Source organism: Tyto alba, unplaced genomic scaffold, assembly GCF_018691265.1.
Source record: "Tyto alba isolate M040663 unplaced genomic scaffold, T.alba_DEE_v4.0 Super-Scaffold_5, whole genome shotgun sequence".
Taxonomy (NCBI): Eukaryota; Metazoa; Chordata; class Aves; order Strigiformes; family Tytonidae; genus Tyto; species Tyto alba.
This window is the reverse complement of record NW_024881326.1, coordinates 7,678,559-7,697,902: the sequence shown is the minus strand read 5'-3', so window position 1 is coordinate 7,697,902 and position 19,344 is coordinate 7,678,559. Positions and strand designations below refer to the sequence as shown.

Sequence of the window (19,344 nt, the reverse complement as noted above, 5' to 3'; positions counted from 1 at the left end):
GCCTTTTCCAAATTCATGTGAAATTAACAGTGGAGAGACTTGGCCTTTGTCAAGCTAGGTGCAGCCCCTGTGAGCGCTTGTTGCCTTGATGCAGGGTGAAGGGGTTGTTAGCTTCATGATACCGAAGGAACCTCAATGTAGGATAGATTTCCAGGAAAAAAAAAATGAAATTTAGACCACAGTAAGTTTTTCTCTCAGCATCAATGTTAGCTCCATTTTTTCCTTTTCATAAATCACTTCCATTACAAAATAGCTCCCCTTAGTGACTTAGGGTACCCATGCATGTACCCTGTGCAATGTGTTGTAACTACTCTCTGTAACCTCAACGCCTAGAGGTTAGTGACTGCCTCCAAGGGCCTCACTTTCTTCCCCCTGCCTCCGACCAGGTCAACAACAATACTCCCTTTGCAGGAAATTGCACCTGCAAGGACATGGTATTAGAGAATTTACTTAAGTATAAGCAACTTACAAGAGCTAAAACTAGGGTAAATAAACTCATTTTGATTAATAAAGAGTGACACACTAACCCACCAAAAAGCAGAATGCAACATTCTTTGTCACACTTTTCCAGATTTTAAGAACTATCTTAATGTTCAAAGCTTGAGATAAAAAACAGTAAAACACGACCTGAATATACAGTTAGAATTACTGCTGTTTTACTTTCCATAAGCATAGAAAGACTTTTGGATACCACGGTACATAATGAGATTGCAAGGTGTAATGTTATTTAGAGTCATTAAGAAGCAAAATTACAGACAAGCCTTATCAAGACCTGTTTAAACGCACAGGTAGAGAAATCTTGAAGAAGTGATAACATACTTGCAGTGAAGCTCTTGGAAGCTTTAATAATCCAGAAATTGTCTGTTCTTCTTGCACAAGTCTGACCTGTTCATTTGTCAGCTGCACATTTTCTGCCTACAGTGAAGAAAACCACATTGCATAGTATTATAATCATACACAATGCAAGCAGGCATAGTTATAGATAGATAAACTTAAGGGTGGGGGGGAGCAGGGGAAATAACAGATAAGATACAAAATTCTGTAAATATATTTAAGCAAAAGAGCCTGAAATAAGGCTGTTTGAATTCTCCCTTTTCAGATGTCAGTGAGTTGGAAGATCATGGCAATTGCTCACTTTAGACACACTCGAGAAGGTAATCAATAGAGAAGAGAGTAATAATGCAATTTAATTTAATATAAATAGACTAGGATAATAAATCTCTCTCTAAACTAAGAGATAAGTCCTTTCCCATTATGTTTCATTCTATGCTCCTAAAACAGCATGTGTGAGAATTTCAGATGAGATATGAAAAGTACAAAACTAAGCTAGAGAGGCATGCGTAGAATTACATATGAAATGCTTTTACTAAGCAAGAGGTCATGCAAGACCAGGATAAACTTTTCCTGTTGACATTTTATAGATGTTCTTTTAGCTTTGCAGAAGCTGAACTGCACTACAAGCTTCACACAGCAACTGACATACCTGAATCTGTGGTATCTTAGAATGATGCATTTTGGGGCATCTGTAGCAAACTGGTAAGAGACGAGGATGTTGCTGTAATTCCAACAACTGGAATTGTTGTCTGGAAACAACCTAGATCAAAGCACTCATGTCAGCTTGTAAATAATTACATACTCTGGCTTAGTCCAAAGCCTGTTGTCTTCACTGGAGGATTGTTGTTGAATCACATGTTCCATAAGTATCAGCACAATTTCTAAATTCCTATCCCAGCATATTAAGCACAAGTAATGCTTTCTAGGCATGGTCTCTATTAATGATGCTGAAATTCTGGTCAGGAATAAACAAGGGGAATAATTTTAGTGCAATGAAGAAGAATCTGAACCTATTGCTTGGGGGATAGGAAAAAGAAAACAAAGTGTGTCTTCAGTAGCCACATGTTCCAAAATCTGAAAGTCATGAGTAATAAAAAATGTTTATATGCATACATTTCAGATCTGTGCTTACACCATAGGCAAGTGAAGCTGACTCCAATACGTATCAGAAGTTCACAGGTATGGGAAGGTACAGTAATCTCTAAAAATGTATTACTTGCTAAGGAAGCAAAGAAGCCACACTTCAACTTCACTATGTACAATGTAAGTCATTCCAATACAAAAGGACCATTCAGGGATGAAGAAAGTACAAGAGACAGCTGGGACATAATACAGGAACATTGAAGTTAGTGTTGTTTTAGAAAGTTTTAGGAAATAAGAAATTAAAATTCTACTGAAAGAGATGCCAGGCCATCCCAGAGCTCTGACACACCCAAGTACCCTACAAGATCAGCAAAGCTTTGCACACTCCTGGCTGCTGCAGATGGTACAAAAAATCAGTGTCCACAGAAGTGAGGTGGCTCTTGTTCTCAAAGAGCAAAAAAGACTCTGAATTGATGTTTGTGCACAAAAATAGCTCTCAGCCCAAAATCAGCTGGACCCCAGGCTAATCAATAATTTCAGGATGGCAGTATGTAAGGGCATGTTGTGCTGGAGAGAAGCTGATCAATGCTTCATTATATGCTGGCACTTGATATCAGATGCTGCAGGATGCTCCTAGTTGCACACATTAGAGTGTGGTGCTTTTTGCCACAACACAAAACTCTCAGTAAAAAGCCAAGAGGAAACAGGGTCCATAAGTAACTTACTGGTCTGCCAGTGATTCTTGTCTCTGACATCTCCTCCAAGCTCTGTTGCTGATTCAACACTCGTCCTGTGGCAAACCAACTCCCTAAAAACTCACAGTGACAAATTCTGGTCCTAGTATTCCCCTCCAGCTCTGTCTTGTGGATGAAATAATTGAAGGGCTCATAGAATGGGTTAGGTTGGAAGGGACATATAAAGAGCATTTAGTCCAACCCCCCTTCAATTGGCAGGGACACCTTCAACTACATCAGGTTGCTCAAAGCCCCATCCAGCCTGACCTTGAATGTTTCCAAGGATGGGACATCTACCACCTCTCTGGGCAACTCGTTCCAGTGTTTCGCCACCTTCACAGTAAAGAATTTCTTCCTTATATCTAATCTAAATCTACCCTCTTTCAATTTACCCCTTGTCCTGTTGCAACAGGCTCTACTAAAAAGCTTGTCCCCATCTTTCTTATAGATCCCCTTGAAGTAATGGAAGGCCGCTATGAGGCCTCCCCAGAGCCTTCTCTTCTCCAGGCTGAACCCCCCCCAACTCTCTCAGCCTGGTCTCACAGGGGAGCTGCTCCAGCCCCCCTGATCATCTTTGTGGCTTCCTCTGGACCCACTCGAGCAGGTCCGTGTTCTTCTGATGTTGGGGGCCCCAGAGCTGGACACAGCACTGCAGGAGGGGTCTCACAAAAGCGGAGTAGAGGAGGAGAATCCCCTCCCTCGACCTGCTGGCTACACTTCTCTTGATGCAGCCCAGGAGATGGTATGCATATGCCAATGGCTTTCTGGACTGCAAGCACACATTGCCAGGTCCTGTCCAGCTTTTCATCCACCAGTATCCCCACGTCCTTCTCGGCAGGGCTGCTCTCAATCCCTTCATCCCCCAGCCTGTACTGATATCAGGGGGTTGACCCAACCCAGATGCAGGTCCTTGCACTTGGCCTTGTTGAACCTCCTGCCACAGAAATGCCGTGACTGATCCTGTTGTCTTGCTTCTAATGTGATCAAGGCAAGAGATATAGGAAAAGTAAGCCAAGGGAGTAAAAAGTTAGCATCTTTTGTATCTTCTTTGCCTTGAACAGACAGGAGTTAGGTTCTATGTTCAGTCTTAATCTCAGGTCCCCTAGAATTTTTGTAGCTTTTCCTCCAAAGCTCTCCAAGAAACCTGGCTGAGCAGCAGGCTGAGAGGAATTTCTGACAATGCACAATGGAAATGGGCACAGGAAAAAACAGCCAAAATAGCTCTAGTGAGTTTTACATACATCTCTGAGACTATGACTATCCCAGGAGAATCTTACCTCACCCAAGAGCAGAGAGAATCCCAATTCCCAGATGAGATGATATAGTGATGATTCATTGGTATCTTGACCCTCTCTCTGGGATTTCCCCTCATGGAAACATCTTGGGCCACATGTTCAAAACAAAGGCAACCATTCACTAGTTCGTGTTAATTTAACACTGTCAGGGGACAACAACTCTTCTGCAAACTTGTTCTCCAGAGATACCTTACTGGTTTTCCTATAGGAAGAGAGAAATACCTTCTATTGGCAAGTTCAGCTACAGAAATCTTTCAAAGAAGCTGCTCTCCATGAGATAGGAGCAGTTGCTCAGCAGAGCAAACAAGTTATAAACACATTTCCATTGTGTTCTGACCATCAATAACGATGCACCAAGTTAAAACCTGAGGTTTCTTTGAAATACAAATTTAGGGTTCCGGTTCACAAGCGTTTTCAGGTTGAGTTGTGGCAGCTGAAGAGGTCGGGTATAAACCAGAAAGAACGTTTATCTCTTCAGCTGCTGCAGACAGTTCCACGCAGATTGTGAACTGGAGGCTTTGGCTACAGCAGCTCCCAGTGTAGCACGCTAGCAGGCTGGAATCAGTGGTGGTTTAAGTTATAAAACAGAGTTGTGAACTGCATGAGGGCTCAGGAACTGAACAATCGCCTGCTCCGCTACACATGATGCGATCTCTGCAGAGGAACAAGGACTGGCTGTAAGTGTTACCTCACAGCAATTAGCACAAATTGCTGGGGTCACGAGTCCTCAACATCCTGATTCCTGCAGCAAGTCAAAAGGATGCCGAGACCTTGACTGCTCAGTCACCTTTGAAAATAAGTAGTGTCCTCAAATGCACACAGATTTTTAAAAATTGATTTGATAAACATACAAGTCTCCTGTGCTATCCCAGATGCTTCTGGGATTCAGAAGTTATTTCCTACTGTTTGTGTCTGTTTGGCTGGATGACCAGTGGGTTCACTCTCAGTCTAAAGTGTCACCTCTATAAGAGCTATTGATATGATCCTGTTAAATTTTATATAAGATTCACACCTGGATCCCACTAGACCAGTTATTTTTGCCTTTTCCCTCCTTGGACTTTCTGTAGAAACCAGATACAACATAGTGTTCATACAGACTGAGTAACAAGTTGTTTAGATAGGAAAGGAAACAGAAGGTGTCTAGTGAAAAAAAAATTGTTTTTTCTTAGCTACTACTGCTATTTGATGTCTGAAACAAGCTAATTTCAGCTGATTCCTAGGATGCTACAGAAAACAGTAGCAGTTTTTGGAGACGACTAAAGCTCCTGCAGTCACAGAAATGAGGTGGGGCGGCAGCAGCGATGATTTGTTTTTAACGCTGCCAAAATGCAAACCTACATGCGGAGCACCAAAAGCTCTGGGGACACATGGGATCTACAATAAAAGGGGGTGGCACACAGGGGTCCTGCCTGTCGCACGCAGCGGCGGCTGGCGGGCGACACCCCGCGGCCCGGGCAGGGACCGGCCCGGCTCCCCCGGCTCTGCCAGGCCAACAAATGACCCGACTCATCAAACACCTATTCAGGCCAACAATAGTTATCGATATTTCTTTCCTTCCCCTTCTCCCATTACAGGAGACTTGGAGAGGGCTCTGCACTTTCACAGCTCTTTGACAAGTCTAGGTAGCTGCTCTGTGGCCATTACCTTGGAAGTAAAAGTTTCCGAGCCAGTCCTTGACTTTGTGCACCTTAAGGCTTACCCTGCATCAGATTTGTTGTATTCAGGCTGTTAAATTCAGTCAGATGTATTCAGCTGATCTCTCCCTTTACTAATGAACAAAAGCATCCCCGTATTCAACATTTTCATTAAATGCAATGGAATTCTCTAAACTCAACTCTCCTTTCTATGCACTTCTACTGTTTCAGAAACAGTGTTGGTCCCAAACAGCCACATGCAATGTTACTAATACATCAGAGATCTGCTGCATCTCTAGCAAACTTCTTAGGGCTTCCCTGAAAGACAAATCCTCCCCCAGACAAGCCTGATCAAATTCTCCAGGGCAGGACAACTGCTGGCAAGCCCAGGACAATCACAGTATAACAAGACTGGGCAGAACAGGACAAGGGCTGAGAGGAATGAAGGGCTTCAGGCAATTGTGGGCAGCTGCCCAAGCAAGAGAGAGAGGGGCTGTGGAAGGGAGAAACCCTGCTTAAATCCACACGGAGCTCCTATCTAAAGGTGAAAGATGTCCCATTCACCCCATGGAACAGTGCTAATGCATTGTCAGACCCAGGGGACAAAGGGGCTTTACAGCAGTGTGGTTGTGCTTGTTAAGCTGAAGGTAGAGAGGTGCTGGCACTACCCATGACACACATGCCTAATGATGACAAGGGGGCAGGAAGAAAGGCAACGGAAGGTGCAATGCAGGCTGCGTTTAAATTGGGTTAGCTCAAAGCCTGTAACTATGTTAAGGAAAAGCTACACTGAAAATTTAACTGCATTCCTAAAATAAAAGAATTGCTAGAGTGTAACTCCAATTGCTGAACTTCAAAGCAAGGGGATTTCCATCTTAAGTGAAAAGTTCAGTAGGCTCAATCCAGCCACTTCCATAAACTAAGGAGTGGCTTTACCCATCTCAGAGTGATGGATAAAACTGGCTTCTAATGGATCATTGTCCAGAGATCAACTGTCTCCAATCCTTGAACCCACAGTAAATGCTTAATGCTGCACTGGAGCCCACAACCAAAGAAGTTCAGACAGTAAACTAAAAGGAGAAAGTTTAAACACATCTCCTACTTTCATCAGCCAGAGGTTCAGCAAAATGTCTTCAGTGACATTTAAAGGTGAGATTTTCGTCATCCCATCAGGGGCTGTAGAAAAGTGCAAAAGCAAGTAATTCCCTGGGCACAGAGGCATGTACCACCACCTGAGCAGGAAACACCCGGCTCCCCTTAGGGTCTGTACACTACATCTCAAGGCAAGAACCAGCCCTACCCTTGGCCTGGCTGGTGCCTTGTGTACATCTCCCAAGGAGGCATCAGGGAGAAAACTCACCAGTGAGACAAAGCCCATTTTCAGGGACTTCTTACTGGAGGAGGGAGCTTCCCTTCTCCTGTACTATATATCCTGGACAAGCCTGGCCTGTCAGGAAGTATTTTGACTTTGAGGTGGTTTAATTTTATGCCACATATTTCAGTGATCACTCAGCTGGCAAAGGGTGGCAGACCCCTGGGCTACAAATCTCTGTGATGCATCTGGACTCAAGACACAGTGCTCGACAGAGGCAGGCTGGCTACCAGAGTGACTCCACTCACCTGGGGTGCAAGATGGGCATGCACAGGGTGGGTTTCAGCCAGAAGCAAGCCACCTCTCTCAACACATTCACTGTAACATTTATGGGTGCAGAGGTTGTTCCAGCCCTCTGCCACTCCATCCCTCCACCTCCTGGACTTCTGATGCATCCAAGCACAACTAATCTGCTCAGTGTCACTGTGAGTCAATTGGACTGGGCAGCTGAGCACATGCTGCTGCTACCATTTCACAGCCCTTTGCAGGAATCTGTCAGCATCAGTACAGTCAGGTTTGGGGAATCACTATTTGTGTGCTGGCTTGCTTCCCTCCCAAACATCATTCCAATTCAGAGGAATGGGTATGTTTTTGATGGGGGAGGTGTATAGTTGGATTCTCTCTTAAAATGCCTTTCAGTGCAGAATTCATTCAACCTTACCAATCTTGCAGAATAAAGTAGCCTCTACAACTCTTGCACCCATCTTATCAGTTGGATCAAATTAAGAAAGTAAGCTTTGAGAACTTAAGCCCCTAATCATGAGGAACCCAAATGGCTTTTCAGGAAAATTCATTTTCTTGCCTATTTCGACAGAAAGTCTTCACATAACTGAAGTGACACATCTGTTTGATGGATGCTGCCACAACACTCAGCCTCTTCACACTGAAGATTGGTTGCTCCTAGAAATAGGTAAATGTCATTCACCTAATAAGTGGGATGCCAGCTCCAATGGAATAAACAGACCTTTCCTTCATCTACTAACTGCCGAAGCATTTCCTGGGCACAACAGACTCCTTCAGTGCCAAAGAGAGAAGGTCACTGCACAGTGAGAATCTCAAAGCAGCAGTGGGTAGTAGCAGTAGCCAGCTTTAGTCACAGAGGTAAAATGACGCCTCCTATAAAGAATCCCTTTAATTCCCCCAGGTGTGGGATGATTTTTAATTCAGAAGAATGGAGCAATGTTTCTAAAACCATCACAGCATTGAAATTAACAGGGTTGCTCCTACACGCAGCAGATTTGCAGAATCAGAACCATAATCAGTGTTTTATTTGGAGAGAATTCTGAAAGGGGTAGGTTATTTTTCTTACTGCCTGTCTGTCTTGTTTTCTGCCCCTCATGTCTCAGCACTACTTCTGCATTCATCAGCAAGGCCAGTTAAAAATCGCCTGAACTGCCATTTGACCAAGTGCTTATCTGCACAACTGTATAACCCATACCATCAGTTAGGGAAAAACAATTTCCCCTGGCTACTAGAGACAGCCTAATTACCTAATCTGACAGGTTATTAATGGTTCAAGTCAACAAAAAGTATAATGGATGCTGATAAGCACAAGCTGCCTGGACATTTGGCACGTACAACCCAGCTAGAAATCACTGCTGTGAAAAGCTGCCACTGGCCACAGGACTAAATTGTTTGATCTTTCAGGGTTTCACTTAACAGGTCTATCAACATGATAAAGAGACAAACTAGCAAGTTTAGTCCATTAATGAGGACTGTGAAACAGCCTAACAGGATAAAAGATATTTATGTTGCTGGTTAATGTAAAAATAAATCTCTGTTTCATTTCTCTACAATTACAACACCCTCCCCTTTTACAGAGCTACTTTGGGGACAAAAATCACGTTATTCTTCTACTAGGAAGGAGAGCAGTACATATAAGGGTCCATGAGGAAATGGGCAGCAAGAGACAAGACAAAGCCATTTTTAAAGCATTGTCAGCCCTCCCATAACTCACTACAAGTGCTGCACTATTTCATGGGTCTGCTTTAAAGACCCAATTACTAGACTCACATGATCCCATCAGAATCTCAGGTTTTTATTTTAAAGAGGAAAAAGAGACATATCCCTTGCAGTTACTGAGAGCAGTGCACACGTGTATCCTGAACAGCTCCAAGCTAGAAAGCATACAAAAAGGAATTCATGCTATCAGTTATTTACTGTAATCTCAGGGTTTTCCAGGCTGCTCTTGTAATCATTTGGCACCTTTCTCCTGAGGTATAAATGCCTGGAGCTAGAAGCACTGAGGCCATTTAAGGATGAAGACAAAGAAACAGATTTGTCCCATAGGCTTCAACTTCCAGTTAGCACATTCCAACACTGACTGTCACTGGAACAACTGCAACACAACAGCAAACAGCAGCTCGCGCCTCCAGCACCCATGAGACAGGTTTTTCACAGAAAACTATTTAACTTTAATCTGGTTCATTGCGTTTGTTTTTTGTTTTGGTTTGGTTTTTTAATTAAGTAGAACATTTTTCATTGTGTTTTTTTGCTCCAATTCCCTGTGAGGTCTTTCATCCACCACTTCAGCATGTAGTCTACTTCGCAGCGTAAGATTCCATCCTCTATTGCTCATGCAATGAAAGGGCTTAAGGCGGCTACTTGAGCAATCAATACTCCAGTATATCTTATGGATGTTTTGAGACATGTCCCATCATTAAGCAAAACTTTACACCACTGAAATATTTATCTCTTTATCTCTGCAGATCCCCAGCAACATGACAGCAACATCTTGGAAAAATATGAGAGGAGACACCTACCCACTTAAGTGCACCCTGGATAACATGTTTGACTGACAGGTAACATGAAGATATTTCAGTTCATGTTCTACATTTACAACAGCTTGTACTCCATGAAAACAAAAGTCTTGGCAGCTTACTCAATACTTGCATTGCTTAGAGCACTTTAGGCCTAAAGCCCAGCTTCTAATCCAGATGAAGCAACTACTGGTTTCCTTGGATTTTTTTCTTCTATGCCAGTTATAAAACTACTGATATCTACATACTCATTCTGCAGCAAACTCAAATTCTTTAAACCACAGCAAAGGGAAGCGCAAAGCAATTTTCATTGGAACTGCCAAAAGAACAACATCAGATTATTTCATTAACGTCAAAAACTTTCACCACATTCTCAAAATCATGATACATCTAGCCAACATCAATGGTTCATATTGTCCACAAGACTACTGGTGATACTGGAGTTTGCGAACATTAAATGGATATAATTATGGCCAACAGAGAAGGCAAGTCATGATATAACCTGCAGAACATTATTAGCCTGGGATACTGCTGTTTAGGCTGTGGCAAAAGGTGGCTTCCCTGTTCTAACATCAGGCAAAACAAGATGCCTCCCTCAAAACGCTCTATAGGAAGTTTGGAATTCATAAGACTCAAGGAAAACAGCCCACTGTGGCCAAAACACCTCCCTAACAGTCAGCTGTTCTGCTCGAAACACATTTTCACACCCTGGACTACATATTTGAACACTGCAAAGGAGGCAGCTGTGTTAAGGCAATTCAAAGAGGGTCTTCACAGATCAAACAGGGCTGCAGATTTTTTTAATTAGTTGAAAAATTTAGGCAGTGATACCATCATTGCTTAACACTTAAACTATTATTGGGCCAAAAAGGCAGTAACTCTATTGTGTTAGGTTCTGCATAAATGACCTAGATCCATCTCTCGTTATTACCAAGTAACATAAGTCATCAGCTGCAACCACTACATAACTGCTCACCTCTGATGTTCCTCACTTGCCTCTCAGTATCTTCAAGATTACACTTTCCACCAGTTCATTAATACAGAGCACCTGGGGGCCCTGAAGGCTCTAGACACTCCCACATGTACGCATGAATGCAATAACGCTGCAGCCCATTGCAAAGACATGAAGCTCACTACGCACTGCCAGTGAAGTCCTCTTCAAACCAGGCTCTTGGCCCCACAGATGACACTGCATGCTGCTCCACTATAAAGAAAAGAAAAAAAAAAAAAAAAAAAGGTAAATTCTTCTGTAAGTACATAAACATTTCAAAAAAAAAAAAATTATCGAAAATGGTATTACGAAGTCCAAGAAAACACGGCATCTTTACACAGCACAGAGTACCCTGCAGTAATCTGGGGTCTTGTTCTCTATTGCTATTCCTTTTCTCATTTCTAGAATAATAATGTACATAATTTCCACCTATGGGATAAGGATCTTCGAACTTCTATCTAAATGTTTTGTACACTCTAATGTCAAGAAAGATAACAGGGCACAAAACTAATGCATTTTCTACTGTGGGATTACAAACCTGCAGAAGACTCAGTAACATATAAAGGCAAGAATATACCAAGCAGCATGAAGATCTGCAGGAGGCAGCATAAAAACTTTAACCAGCATTAGGCAGATAGCCCTAAGGTGTTCTTTCATGTGCATATGCAAAAATCAATCAATAGAGCACATACATAAATGTATTTCACCATCCTGAGTTACTTGGCTGTTTGAAAGCTACAATACAGTTTAGCATTTAGCCTTGCTTTAAAAAGCTATTTTTTTAGAGCTGTGTTCAAATCTCAGAAAACCTTCTACTTTCATGTCGTCTGAGGCAACGTCAAAACCCTCATTTAGCCCTGACACAAGATGCTAAGGAAAACATATAGATGCTTGGCTTCCCTCAGTGCTAGCGTTTTTCCCCAAACTTTTTTCACATTTCTATATCTACCACAAGAGGGAGCAAAGAGTTCACCTTACTTAAATTCTCCATTCTAAAGAAGAGGTATACATAAGCAGCTGGATGTTGTCATTACCTGTGTCCAAGTTCAGCCTAGGAGTTTACAATGCTTTTATACAGCACGAAGGTCCCCAAACAATTAAAAGGGCCAGTTTTCTGCTTTGAGAAAGGTGTTGCCTCACATTCACACCGGGCAGAGTTCCTCTCAAAGGCAGCAGATGCTGCAGGGCTCACCTAAGGATGAGATATACATAGAGTGAAGCCACAAACTGGTTAAATCAAGACAATCCTGATGGAAAGAAACCTTCATCACAGCAGTGTGAATAGGATGTTTGCAAGAAATTGGTAAGCATTTCCATCCATACCGGATAAGCGTGTGGGGGCAGGGGACAGATGAGGAAAACTTCACCCTTCTAACTGCACGTACTGCTTTTAACAGCAGTGTACTGTGATTTCTCATTAAAACACTATCAGAAAATAGCTCCCTAAAAAAAATGCCCCTAAATCTCTTCTGCAGCATACACAACCACAAAGCGGGAAGTTTGTATAGGGGGGTGCCCCGGTCATTGCTTCCTTCTCTCCCTCTCCCCCGACTCCTACCAACCTCCCCTCCAAACATTAAAACTCATTTTTCAGTTTTACTGTTGTCAAACTGAATAATCATAATGATTAGAAATTAATCTTAAATCCAGGCAGCTACAGGTCACTGCTGAAATATTATGACACCCCTGGTAAAAGCAACAGCTAATATCCCATTCCAGCAGAGCAATCAAGCAGGTGCTTAAGCCCATTGACTTCCAATCCATAGCAGTTCAAACTACACCATTGTTACCACTGGTATCAAACACGTCAAATTAAATATCCTTACACATTGCTGAATAAAGATAGACTAAATCCAGATGCAGATTTTTGAGGAGGAGGAGGAGAGAACTGAGTCCTCTGCCTCACACTTACCTTCCTCTCAGATAAGGTTCCTTGGCTGTAGCTATCCAACTCCGCTCAGATTCAGGATGCATTTGTGCCATCATTCACAATTAGTTTCCAACATGCAGATGAGGGGTTTGCTCAGCTCAGGTCTTAACAACTAAGTTGTTTCCTTTTGATAATTCATTTCATTTCAATTCCACACAGCTAATTACAGAGTAATTTTATACATCCTTTGCTGTTTGGAATTGGTTCATAAAATAAATAAAGCAGCAAAGTGACTAGTAAATGCCAACATCCGTTCCATGCTTTCAAACTGTGGAACCAAGTCATAGACTCTTCACAATTTAAACCAACAAATAGGTGCCCTTTTGTTTCTACTATCCCTGTGGAGTCCTGCGAGGTCAGCTTGGCTGTAGATCACAGCTACTTCCCTTTGATAGTGACAGGAGCTGTCACAAAGGCGGCCAGTGGCAGACTCCAGGTGCTTGCTGCTACCCACTGTGCTGCAGTTCAGAATGACACATTTTCAGCTGAACATAAACCAGGCCTGATGCCCCTTGCGCTTGTACAGTTACAAATCAGAAGCAGAACTGTTGCAGTCAGAAAGGTGTGCAATAACCCCCCACACCCAGTCAGTCTCCACACCTCAATAAATCCAGCAGGAGTTCCCAAATTACTCTGTCACCAAATGCAGGACTCTTCAATCCTTAAAAAGACAAGAAGGAGTCAGAGAAGCAATCCAGAAAACATTGCAGGAACCTCACTACAGCTACATCCGTTTTGTAGTAAACTTCTTGGCTATTAAGGAATAGCCGTGAGCACACAAGCCCACTAAAAGAAATGTACTACTACAGACTTTTACCTGTTGATAGGCTGCTGCACTTACAATTTTGTCAGGAGAGCAGACACAGATGCTATGGATTTCTACAGTTATGCCTACTATAAAATTTTTAGTGTATTAAAGTGAGTGCATTAAAGGGATAGTTTGATAGGTCAGTCAATAAGGCTGAAAATGGGCAATTACATTATACACACAGCCCCACCACCTTTCCTACATCATTCCATTTCTCCATGCCTCAGCTTCCTGTGTAAAATGATGTCAGCAGCAAAAGGTGTTATCAAGAAATAGGATGAAGCAGCAATCACTTACTCCACTTGTGGTAGAATGAGACAAAGATAACACAGGGATTGTAGCAGAGCCTCCCTTGCACATCACTAGACAGTTCACACTCTACCAAGTTCAGTGACTTTGGTCTCTGTCTGTAAATACTGAAATGAGCTGGAATTAGGCAAAGTGCCTGCAGTGCTCGGGGAGAGCCAGATATCTCCATATCTGCATCACAGAGCCCCACAGTACCTCAAACAATGCTGAAGAACACATCTTGTAAAGACCTGTTTCTAAACTAGTCATGATAATTAATTCACATACAGAGAAAAAAATAATCAGAAACAGATTTTTCAGTGCTCATTTTGAAGCAAAACAAGTTTATACTTAGAGGTTAAACAGGTAAAATGTTAAGTGTATATTTCATGGGTACAACCCATTTTACAACCAAAAATGGGTAAACATCAACTACTAAGTATTTTAACTGCACTCAGCTTTCTCATAGATAATTTATTAGCAAAATCCAATACTCAGCAAAGACAGTATGACTGACTATTCCAATTTTATGCATGAATAAATGAGGCACAAAGATACCGTGATTTGTCCTGGTGGGCCAGAAGAAGAACCAGGAAGGTGATCTTTAAAGTCCAGTCCAACATTCTGTCCAGTTAGCCCCAATAGAAAGTAATTTGGAAAAAATAGAGTAATTTTCACTCTAGGAATGTGCAACCATGATAGAGGACTGACACCCCTCAGAAAAAGTAAAAAAGGAACCCTTAAACAGAGATACGAACTGGCTCATTAATCTATTATCTGGCACTTTATCTTAAGAACACCAATTAAAAATAAATTGAGTTGGTTTTATTTAGTGGGTCACTAGATTCTACCAGGTTAAGTCTTTATCCATAAATGCAAGGTCTAGAAACTTTTAGAAGTTAAAACATACATTCTTTACCTTCCAGAAGAGACAAGAGCCTCATATAACTGTGACCTCCAAAAGGGGTTGCTTTAGCAGACCCAGTAAATATTAAAATATCGTAACAGCACTGCCAGAGGTACCCATTCAGCAGAGAGGTCTTCACTTTTCACCTAGAGGGTTTGAGAAATAGTACATTACAACAGCTGCTGAAAGAACACTTAATGCCGTATGCTTAGGTTGTTCAAGGTCTCTCTCTTTATCATGTAATTTCAACGGGAACCTCTTACAATCTCTTACATGCCTGCCCTTCATGAACAATCTCCTTCAAGAATCAAATGCACAAAGGGAAGACTGAGCCTCTCACTTTATTCGCCTCCATAAAATAAAAGGCCTGCAGAGGGAGAAAAGAACAGATCTGAAATTACAACCACAAACAGATTTGGATGGGGACACAACAGAAGGGCATCTGCTCCAGGCTGGTTGGTCAGAATGAGCACCATGACAGCAGCATCCGCCATCTCAACACGATGGTTTCTCCAGAGTTAGTCAGCAACACCCCAACTCTTATCTCACTTGTCTTCCAACTAATATTTTATTGTGCTCTTGAATATGCAGCACAGAAGGGGAAGCTGATTTGCCATGTATTGTGCATACATTTTTTTCCAAGCAGTCAGGTATGCCTAATCAGCAAAAAGCACTTACATTATTTTCAGAAGTTATTAACTGAAATGGGAAACCAGCATACTGTGATTCCATTACAAAAGAGTTACTGCACTCAAGTGCAGCTGGTGTAATAAGTATCAATTGGTTTGAGAGAACCCAGCTATGTCAACTAAGGCAAAGTTCCACAGCATTCAGACTTGCAGTTCCCCAGTATCTACAGGATTGCCACATACAACCTAGACCTAAAACCATAAAAAGAAAGACAGGTGCTGATCTTCAAGTTCCCCCAGATCTTCAGAAAGCTGTGTAAAACAGAAATACAATGAGATACCAATTTTATTAATAGGCATATGAAACAATCTGGAGAGGCACACTGGCATTAAAGATGCACCTTTCAGAATCTGGTTCCCAGAACATCAGCCAAAGTTGACTCAAAGTTCTCATTAGAATCACTTCTGCTTTTTCCAGGTTCTGCACTTAAGTCTCTAGTAAGCAGTCATCTTTCTTCAAGCCAATAAAGATCCATGCTGAGCTGCCAAACTAACTCCTTGGACTTTCTTCAATAAATTTTTCCTGTTAACCTCATCACATATTTTATCTCAGAACATTATTTCGATATAGACAGGCTTTGTTTTCTAAGCCTAAATATTAAACTTCATTAAAATATATTTAGGTATTTAAAGCACTATAAAGAATGCTGATGCACGTAATCAATGTGCTTTTAAAACAAACCAAGAAACATTTAAAGACAGCAAACACCAGTCCCTCTCATGCAGTTGCAACTCTGCTGTCATCCATAAACATACACATAGGCTTCCTTTCATCTTTCAAACACTTTGTGGACAAGGTGAGCTTTAGGACTCATCTGTCACATTTTACTTTGTATGTGAGCCAATGAAAACCAAGAAGGCATTAGCAACAAGGTTGATTAAACAGGAAATTATGAAAATGTCATGTAGATCACACACTTTTAGGGCATTTTTCAACAGCATTAGGCAGCAACTACAACACAGGCTGTCCAGCTCATGACAAGACACAATACAGCTCCAAAATACCAAGTCATATATATCAAATCCAAGTCCAAAGTACCACATCACACAAATACCAGTGAAGTGTGACTGGCCTGAGGACATCCAAAAAACACAGATGTGTGGTGGGTTGACCCTGGCTGGATGCCAGGTGTCCACCAAGCCACTCTATCACTCCCATCCTCAGCAGGACACAGAAGAGAGAAAATAAGACAGAAAAAACTTGTGGGTCAAGATAAAGGCAGTTTAATAAAACAAAAGCAAAGGCCATGTATGGAAGCAAAGGAAAACAAAAGATTTATTCTCTGCTTCCCACCAGCAGGCCATGTCTTCTCACTTCCCAGGAAGTAGGGCTTCAGTACATGTAGTGGTTGCTCTCGAAGACAAACATCATAATAACGAATTTTCTCTTAGCTTTTATTGCCGAGCAGGCTTCATATGGTATGAAATATCCCTTTGGTTAGTTTGGGTCGGCTGTCTTGGCTGTGTCCCCTCCCAAGACCTTGCCCACCACCAGACTACTGAGTGAGAGGGGAAATGTTGCTGAGACAGCCTTGATGCTGTGGGAGCACTGCTCAGCAGCAGCCAGAACACTGGTACATTATCAACACCTTTCTAGCTACCAATACACAGCACAGCGCTGTGAGGGCTGCTATGGGGAAAATTAACTCCATCTCAGCCAGACCCTAGACAACCTCCAACCCTTATTCCATACCATCTGGATCATGCTCAGATCCCACATGATTTTATACATATACACACACTCAGTGCCGTGTTTCTTTGCCCATGAATTTATTAGGTTATTTTAGAAATGACTCCCATTATCTGGGCACCACGCTGGGTGCCAAAACAGGACTGTGATGGGTTGACCCTGGCTGGACACCAGGTGCCCACCAAAGCTGGTCCATCACTCCCGCTCTTCAGCTGGATCAAGAAAGAAAATACAATTAAAGGCTCATGGGACAAGATAAGGACAGTGACAGATCATTCACCAATTACCATCACAGGCAAAACAGACCCAACTTGGGGAAATTAATTTAATGTATTGCCAGTTAAATCAGAGTAGGGTAATGAGAAATAAAAAACAAATCTTAAAACGCACACACACACCCCCACCTCCCTTCTTCCAAGGTTTAACTTTACTCCCACTTTCTCTACCTCCTCCCCTCCAGCGGTACAGGGAGATGACGAATGGGGGCTGCGGTCACTTCATCACACCCTGTTTCTGACACTCCTTCCTCCTCAGGGGAGGACTCCTCACACTCTTCCCCTGCTCCAGCATGGGCTCCCTCCCATGGGAGACAGTCCTCCATGAGCTTCTCCAATGTGAGTCCTTCCCCTGGGCTGCAGTTCTTCACAGACTGCTCCAGTGTGGGTCCCCCACAGGGTCACAGGTCCTGCCAGCAAACTTGCTCCAGTGTGGGCTCCTCTCTCCATGGGCCCACAGGTCCTGCCAGGAGCCTGCTCCAACGTGGGCTTCCCACAGGGTCCCAGCCTCCTTCAGGCATTCACCTGCTCCGGTGTGGGGTCCTCCATGGGCTGCAGGTGGGCATCTGCTCCACCATTAACCTCCAAGGGCTGCAGGAGACACCCTGCCTCACCATGGTCTTCATCATGGGTTAAAGGGGAATCTCTGCTCCAGGACCTAGAGCACCTCCTCCCCCTCCTTCACAGACCCGAGCGTCTGCAGAGCTGTTTCTCTCACACAGTCTCACTCTTCTCTCCCTCTGCAATTTTCTCTTGCATAGTATTTTTTTCCCACTTCTTAAATACGTTACCCCAAAGGTGCTACCACCATCACTGATGGGCTCAGCCTTGGCCAGCGGTGGGTCCATCCTGGAGCCGGGTGGCATTGGCTCTGTCAGACATGGGGGAAGCTTCTGGCATCTTCTCACAGAAGCCACCCCTGTAGTGCCCTCACTACCAAAACTTTGTCATGCAAACCCAATAAAAGATCAAAGGAAGACTACGCCATATCCTAGAAATAATGGCTATAATTTATTCATTCTTGAAAATTTCCAGGTGTAACATTATTCACTTAATCATAAAATAGGAAGAGTGCCAATTAATACAATGAAGTATATCAGAGTAATGAGCAAAAACAGAATAGGACTGACCACCTCATCCAGCCATTTTTTGACCAAAAAAATTTATTTTTATCTCAGTTTCAAAAGAGAAATCAGCAGTAAAACACAACTGTAGAAAGAAAAAGAGTTTCCTAATAGACAGCTCTGCTGAGGGCGATGCGGGCAAATACTTTTTGCAAAAATCAGACTGCATCAGATGGCTGTTGCTGAACAACTATCAAGGAGATAATGGTGCTTTATCTGCTATTTGGGTTATTCTTGGATTTGGTTTGCTTGCAACACAAAAGTAACAAAACTTAGTCACTTTTGGCTCTGGGAGATCTCACTGAAGTTCCTAGGCCAGCTCTCCAAGATTCAGTGGCTTCTCTTTGGGCAAAGACATGTATGTGACTGTAACGTGGGAAGGAAGCACATCACAGGGTATTCCACAACCAACAGGTTCCTCAATAAGGTTCTGACAAAGCTTCTTGTGGCCTGAGGAAATTAGATTGTTCAAATCCTGTTTCCTGGAATTGAAAGAAACTGTGTTATAGACATGTGGTCCACAGTATGCATGGAACCACTGTTCTTTCCACCACAAATGAGTCCCTAAGCCTTTGCACACAGGTAAAGTCTCTGGTATGCAAAGCCAAAAGCTACTATAAATACAATTGCAAGCACAGAAAACAATGGCAGTGCCCTAACATGCTGAAATATCAGGGAGTTTGTTGGAAAAAATGTGCCTAGAGAATTCTTGGAGGCACATAAGGAAGAGCAAGCAGGGGACCAAATACCAAAGGCCCGTTTGGTCAAGGAGAAGAGCACAGACAACCACACGCACATGTACCCCATGTCATACTTCAAAAGAGAACACTGAGCATAGTTAGTAAATTTTAGTGATTTAACCTAGACTTGTGCAGGACTGACCTATGATCTCTTCACTGTACTACTCCTGGACCACATCCCAATACTCCTA

At 42.6% G+C, this 19,344-nt stretch overlaps 1 long non-coding RNA gene across 1 annotated transcript; it reads right to left on the bottom strand.

Annotated features, from left to right (window-relative positions):
* Nucleotides 1-789: 789 nt before the first annotated feature.
* On the bottom strand, nt 790-4,010 carry LOC116962400. Its single transcript, XR_004407563.1, has 3 exons — nt 3,929-4,010; nt 1,484-1,594; nt 790-915 (listed from the first exon to the last, which is right to left on the bottom strand). It is a non-coding gene; the product is annotated as an uncharacterized LOC116962400 (long non-coding RNA).
* Between the last annotated feature and the right edge of the window lie 15,334 nt (nt 4,011-19,344).